Below are 7392 nucleotides of genomic sequence, written 5' to 3'. Positions count from 1 at the left end.
TTCCTGTACCGTAACCGGTTCCAACCGGTTACAACAAATATGAATATAGAAGAAGAGAAAACAAGAGATTAGAGAACTCAAAACGTTGTAATAGCGTTTTTTTGTATTTTTTTGCGTTCGGGTTTGCGTTTTGAGTGTTGTGATGAACCCATGACACCAAATACCTATTTATACTAGTAGTGAGGTGCTCGGGGGAGCCAAAAAACGGCTATTTTTGACCCCAACGGTCAAAAAACGGCCAAAAAAACGATTTCCAACGGCTATATTAGAACCGGTTAGGAACCGGTTCCGGATGGTTCGGTTCCAGAACCGGTTCCGGTTCGGTTCCGGTTCCTACCCGCCCCCACTCAGAAATGCAAGAACCGGTCACGGATCATCGGGTTGAATCAGATAGGGTCCGGTTCCTAAAAAAAACAGGTAGGAACCGGTTCGGGTCCACCGGTTCGGTTTCAGGAACCGGTTTCGTTGAACATCTCTATACCCAAGCAAAAACATTTCATCATGTCTATCGAACAAGAGGAAGTAATTTGCCCCGATCCTAATTTTCCTCCTAATGTTTGGGGGGATCGGTTTACATCTGTGACAAGGTACAAAATTATTATTAAAACTTAATATAAACAATGATTATGTTTATTTAATAATTAAATTGTTAATAACGTTTGGATGTAGCAATCTGTAGCTCAAGTCAAGGTAGAACAAATAGTGAAAGACTTGACGGAAGACGTGACAAAAGATATCGTGTCAATTTTAGATATTCCTACGGAACACACAAATTTGTTAAAACTCATTGACATGATACAACGTCTTGGTATAGCCTATCTTTTCGAAGAAAATATTGATCAACCCTTGCAACATATTTATGACATGTATGGTGATAATTGGAAGGGTGGAAGCCCTTCTCTTTGGTTTCGTATCCTACGACAACAAAGCTTCTATGTATCATGTGGTGAGTAATTAATTAAGCATGGATTCAATTAATATTAATCGTGAAATAAGAAGCTCATGATCTTTTATGCGAATTGAAACAGACATTTTTAAAGAATACAAAGACCAAATCGGGTCTTTTAAGGAATCGTTAACCAATGACGTCCATAACTTGCTTGAGTTGTATGAAGCGGCATATTTAAGAGTGCATGGTGAAGTTGTACTAGAAGTCAGATGCTCTTGTTTTACAACAACCATCTTAACAAAATAGCAAAGGATCTTAATGAGACCAACACTACATTGTCTACCCATATACAAGAGGCACTAAAGCAACCTATACGAAAAAGATTGCCAAGACTAGAAGCTGTGCGTTACATTCCATTCTACGAGCAACAATACTTTCATAACAGGGCTTTACTTGAACTGGCCAAGTTGGCGTTCAACTTGCGTCAATCACTGCACAGGGAGACGCTCAGCCAACTTTCCAGGTATACACGCAGACTTGCCCACACATCTTATCGATCGTTCTACTTCCTTTCGTGAATATATATCACATTAATTACCTTGAATATATATTCTAGGCACCTTCCATTTCCTTTTAAACTATTATTGAAGATTTAAAAAAGAAAAAAGAAACATATACAGGCTTGTTCATGCATCATCATCATGTGTGCTAATTTATTATAGATGGTGGAAACGTCTTGATGTCCAAAACAATATACCTTATACAAGAGATATATTAGTTGAATGTTACTTTTGGGCACTTGCTTTGTACTTTGAGCCAAAATACTCGCATATGTAAGAATTTTTTTAGCAAAAATAACCTCGATGGCAACGATTCTTGACGGTACATATGATGTTTATGGTACTTACGAAGAACTTAAAATCTTTACTGAAGCTATTCAAAGGTATTCGTGTGCACTATATATCTGCATTATGTATAAAAACATGAAGTTCGACTATTGAAACTAATCATGCCACTTTCCAAGTGGTTAATAACATGCATAGATATGCTTCCGAAATACATGAAACTGATATACCAAGAACTTCTTGATGTTTACAAAGAAATGGAAGAAATCAATTTTTTTTTGGGATCGTCTTAACTACGCCAAAGAATCCGTTAGTTTTTTGTATTTCATTTGTGGATCATACACACCGAAAGAACTGAAATTAAAAACAAGTGATATTGGTGAATAATATTTTCTTGTACCAGATAACTGAAAACATATGGCGTTATAAATTGAGATTACCCTAAAATTGATAGCGATAACCAACTAATGATATTAATAAAAAATTAGTAACCATCATATTCTCAAACAAGAAATAGAATAATGACTAACAATCATTCATAAAGATAGAATAATAATAAAATAGTTATAAGTAATTACGAGAAAACATTTGGTACATGTGAGCCACTACATATACAAAAGAAAGAGTTTATTAGAAGCTTTATGATGGAAGCTAAATGGGCTTATGAGGGGTATGCACCAACATCAGAGGAGCACATGTCACAAAAAATAGTGACAAGCGGATGTTACATGCTCATAGCAACATGTTTTGTTGGGATGGGTGATATGGTTACGGATGCGTAACTCAAATGGGTTCTCATACATCCTCCTATTGTCAAAGTTTCAGGTGTAATCGGTAGGCTCATGGATGATCTTTGCTCCCGAAAGGTCCATTTATCGAACTTCTTCTTTCACAATATGTACTAAACAATTTGTTTGTTGCTGGTTAATGTCGTTTTTACAAATAAAAATATTGGAATATAGTAAATCGGGCCGTGGGCTCGATACTAAAACCTTCAATACAATATTCCAATAATAAATTGTCGTGGCTTTTATGAAATCTAGCACTTTTGGAATAGTGGTGGGTCCAGATATCTTTCTTAATCGATTTATGGATACTCGTTTTGGTGTTCATACATCTATCGTGTTTGTCTGAGAAGCAAGCTATTTATTACTTTACTAAAAGTGCAGGAAGAGAAAGAAAGAAACCGTTGATTGTTACATGAAGCACTATAATGTCACAGAGGAGTATGCTTGCAGCGTGCTTACAAATCAAATTGAAGATCACGCACGGAAAGATTTCACCCAAGAAACCTTCGTGTGTAAAAATGTTCCAATGCCTCTAAAATTTATGTCATCAACTTGGGACGGATTACCTATGTTTATATAAAACTATAAAAGTAAAGATACCTTTTCGCTTACGAGAGAAGAAATAACGGGCCACATCAAATCTTTGCTTCTTCATGGACTTTAGCCAGTCTCTGTCATCTTGGTCGATAACGGTTTAGGTTTGGCAATCTCAATAATGAGCAACGTCATCTCAAGTTGTTTACTTTTCTATTTTTGTGAAACTTCTTGTCATTACAAATAATTTGTCAATTAAGCTAATGTCGGAACTCTTAAAAGAATATGCGAACATAAATAATAATAAAGTAGTTGATTTGGTTTATTTATTTTTTATTTTTTTGTTTATATAAAATCTTTTAATTGTGACTTTATTGTAGATGTTACAACTTTGTATGTTTCATCTTTAAATTAAATCTTTTTGTAAATTCTATATATGCTTCAACTTTGTATTCATTCCTTGAGTTATGACTTGAAGGATATTTCAATTTTGATTCACTATAAATACAAAGGTATTTGTTCCTAGACACACAAAAATATGCCGTTAACATCTACGTGAACTCCTTCATCATTCTCTAAAAATTCTAGCAATCATTCTCTCTACTACAAGATAAAACTTCAGGTTTAGAGTCCTCCCCGACTGTACACACAACTTCGGCCGTTGTATCCTGGGAAACATTCGAGTTCTCTTGGGAGACTCGGAATTTGTTTTAAGGGACCCGTGTCAAACACGAAGCCTCGATCATAAATAATTTGTAATCTTATTTCATGATTATCTCAAATGTAATCACCAAAGGTATATATGTGAATGCAAAACAATAAATAAGGAAAATATATTAAATTATTTCATTCTATACTCCCTCGCAAGTTGGAGCATGGAGATCAAAAATGCCTAACTTGTCCAGTAGAAACCGCAACTGTTTAGCACCAAGAGACTTCGTGAGCAAGTCAGCAATCTGTTCTTTAGTATCAATGTATAATGGCTCAATATCCTTCGACTCCAAACATTCTCTAACGAAATAACAATCCATTTCAACATGCTTCGTGCGTTCATGAAAAACTGGGTTATTTGTTATATGTTTGACAGCTGCATTATCACAAAATAATTGTGTCGGGCCGGTTTGGGAGACATCCAAATATTTCAAGAGCCATCGAACCCATAAAACTTCACTGACTGTTGATGCCATAGCCCGGTATTCAGCTTCAGCGTAAGACCTGGATACAGCAGATTGCCTTTTCGATTTCCAAGAAATAAGAGCCCCTCCTAGAAGTAAAACATAACCGGTTAGTGATCGTCTTGTATCTTGACGACCGAGCCAATCTGAATCGGTATACCCAATGAGATTCACCCCACCACTATTTGGAAGTAAAATACCTTGACAAGGAGTGAACTTCAAGTATCTGAGAACTCTTGTAGCTGCTTTCATATGATTCTGTCGAGGATCAGCAACGAATTGACTAAGAACGTTGACAGAATAAGTGATGTCAGGTCTGGTGGCTTATAAATAAAGAAGTCGACCCAATAACCGTCGATACTGGCCAGCATCAACACGCACATCTTCATCGTCTTTACCAAGTTTGGTGTCGTGTGCCATAGGAAAAGCACTTGGTTTACAACCCAACATACCACTATCTTCCAAAATGTCCATCACATACTTTCTCTGACTAAGGACAAGACCATCTTTGGTTCGTGCTACTTCGATTCCTAGAAAATATTTCAGAACACCCAAGTCTTTGATGCTGAATTTTCTGTCAAGAAAACTCTTTGTTTCTTTAATTTTCTTTGAGTTGTTACCCACTAAAATAACATCATCTACATAAATAAGAGCTGCCACAAATGTACTTGATGTTTTAAAAATAAAAAGTGAATGATCAGGCTTAGATTGTTCAAAGACAAACTCGAGTAGAGCCGATGTAAACTTTTGATACCAATTCCTGGATGCCTGTTTTAGCCCATACAGAGATTTCTTTAGCTTGCAAACCTTTGTTTCTTTCCCTTTGTCAAAACCTTGTGGAATCTTCATGTAAATTTCTTCGTCCAAGTCACCGTGCAAAAATGCATTATTGACATCCAATTGATGTATTATCCAGTTCTTCTTTACTGCAACTGTCAAAAGTGTACGAATGGTGACAAGGTATGCCACTGGGGCAAAGGTTTCATGAAAGTCAATTCCTTCCATTTGAGTAAAACCTTTTGCTACCAACCTTGCTTTATATCTTTCTATCTCCCCGTTTGGTTTGTATTTTAATTTGTACATCCACTTTGAATCTACTGCTCATTTTCCTTCCGATAGATCCTCAAGGGTCCACGTACCATTAGTCTCAAGTGCCTTTATTTCTTTCTTCATTGCATCTATCCAATTTTTATCCTGAACTGCTTGCTTAAAAGTCTTTGGCTCATCATTTAAACTGATGGCCGTTAAAAAAGCTTTATGCGAATCAGAAAATTTATCATAAGAAATAAAATTGGCAATAGGGTATACCGTCGAGAACTGCTGGCTAGACTCGGGTGAAGTTTGATCAATAGATGGTGGGAGATTCACAACATAGTCTTTAAGTCGAGCTGGGCGAGTTCTTGTTCATTTTTCTCTGGTGGGCTCTTCATGTTCTGTTTCTGATTGGGTGTGGGTTCGGTCACATTGGTTTGCCCACTGTTTTCATTTTCGACCGTGGGTTCTGCCACTTGGGTTGACCCTTCGTTTTGTGACATATTGTCATAGTTTGTATCACTTTGCATGATAACATCATCTTCATGCATATTCTCGTTCATGTCACTATTTAGTCTATCGGTTTCTGGCCCATTTTCTTCATGTATGTTGCTCGTGTTTTCGTGTGGAATTTGATCATCATAATACCATGTTGGAAACGCAAAAATTTCGGGTTCATCTTCCTCTTGATCAATTTGTGGGTCGTGAGGAAATGTGTTTTCAACAAACCTCACGTCTCTAGACACAATTATCTTGTCATTCTTTACATCATAAGTCTTATAACCCTTGGTACCCCGTGGATAACCCAAAAATATTCCTGGACTCCCCAGTTCCTCAAACTTGTCACCTCTCGTTTCAATATTACGGTAATATGCAAGACACTTAAAAACCTTTAAATTTTCATAATCTGGTTTTTGTCCATAAACTATCTCATAAGGGGTCTTGTTTTCAATGGCTTCTGAAGGAAGCCGATTCATAACGTAGGCTGCCGTCATGATGCATTCTCCCCAAAAACGTATGGGCAACTTAGCTTCAAATCTCATAGCCCTTGCCGTTTCGAGGAGATGACGGAGTTTACACTCCACCACTCCATTTTGTTGTGGGGTATGTGGGCAGGTGGTCTCTAGAAGAATACCATGCTCGGTGTAAAATTTGAGCATTCTGTTCGAGGTAAATTCACCTCCGTTGTCACTTGTAATTCTCTTAACAACCTTATTAAACTGTGTGTTGATCATTTTGTGAAAACCAATTAAACAATCACTCGCTTCAGACTTGTGTTTTAAAAGGAATACCCACACAGATCGACTAAAATCATCAACTATGGTTAAGAAATAGTTGGCACCTGTAAGTGAAGGAGTTCTATACCTTCCCCAAATATCACAATGTAAAAACTCAAAACAACTTTCCGTCTTTATTGAACTTATTGGAAAAGGTAATCTGGTAAATTTGGCTCTATTGCAAGAATCACAAAGCGTACCGTTTGTTCCGAAAGAGTCTTTTTTAACAAAATTCAAAAGACAAAGTTTTCCTTGCGAAGCATGTCCAAGACGCTTATGCCATAAATCACTAACAATCGTCATTGCTTTTCAGTCACTTCCCACCATGCTCATTTGATAGAGTCCTTGCTTGCATTTACCTACCCCAATCAACCTCTTCGAGTTCAAGGTATGCATAACACAAAATTTAGGGAAAAACGTTACAGCACACTGCAAATCATTCGCTAAACGACTGACAGATAAAATATTGCAACTAAATGATGGAACATGTAAAACATTCTTAATTCGTATTCCGCTGGGTAGAATGCATGACCCTCTTCCTTCCACTGGAATGGATGAACCATTGGGTATAGTAACGGGCAACTCACATGTGTTTTTCAGATCATTATCGAACCAATCAAGCCTATGAGTTATATGATCAGTAGCACCCGAATCCACAACCCATTTGCTACTAGTGTCGAATTTACCTTGTATCTTGGCGATGGGTGGGACTTCAGTTTTAACCGAAGCTTCTTTAGTAGCAAATATTCCAAGAAATTGTTGGTATTGTTTGTTATTCAAACCAGGAATAGGACTATTCTTGGCTTCATTGTGATACATATTGCCACAGTAGTTTTGTTTTTTTTTTCTTTT

General features: G+C 36.9%; 1 pseudogene; it reads left to right on the top strand.

The window, feature by feature from the left end:
* The first annotated feature begins 501 nt into the window (after nt 1-501).
* On the top strand, nt 502-3102 carry LOC143610545 (beta-caryophyllene synthase-like; annotated as a pseudogene).
* The last annotated feature ends 4290 nt before the right edge of the window (nt 3103-7392 follow it).

This window comes from Bidens hawaiensis, unplaced genomic scaffold, assembly GCF_021521415.1.
Source record: "Bidens hawaiensis isolate Kalapana, Puna unplaced genomic scaffold, B.hawaiensis_p1.1 tig00026848_1, whole genome shotgun sequence".
NCBI lineage: Eukaryota > Viridiplantae > Streptophyta > Magnoliopsida > Asterales > Asteraceae > Bidens > Bidens hawaiensis.
This window is presented reverse-complemented; position numbering and strand designations above follow the sequence as displayed.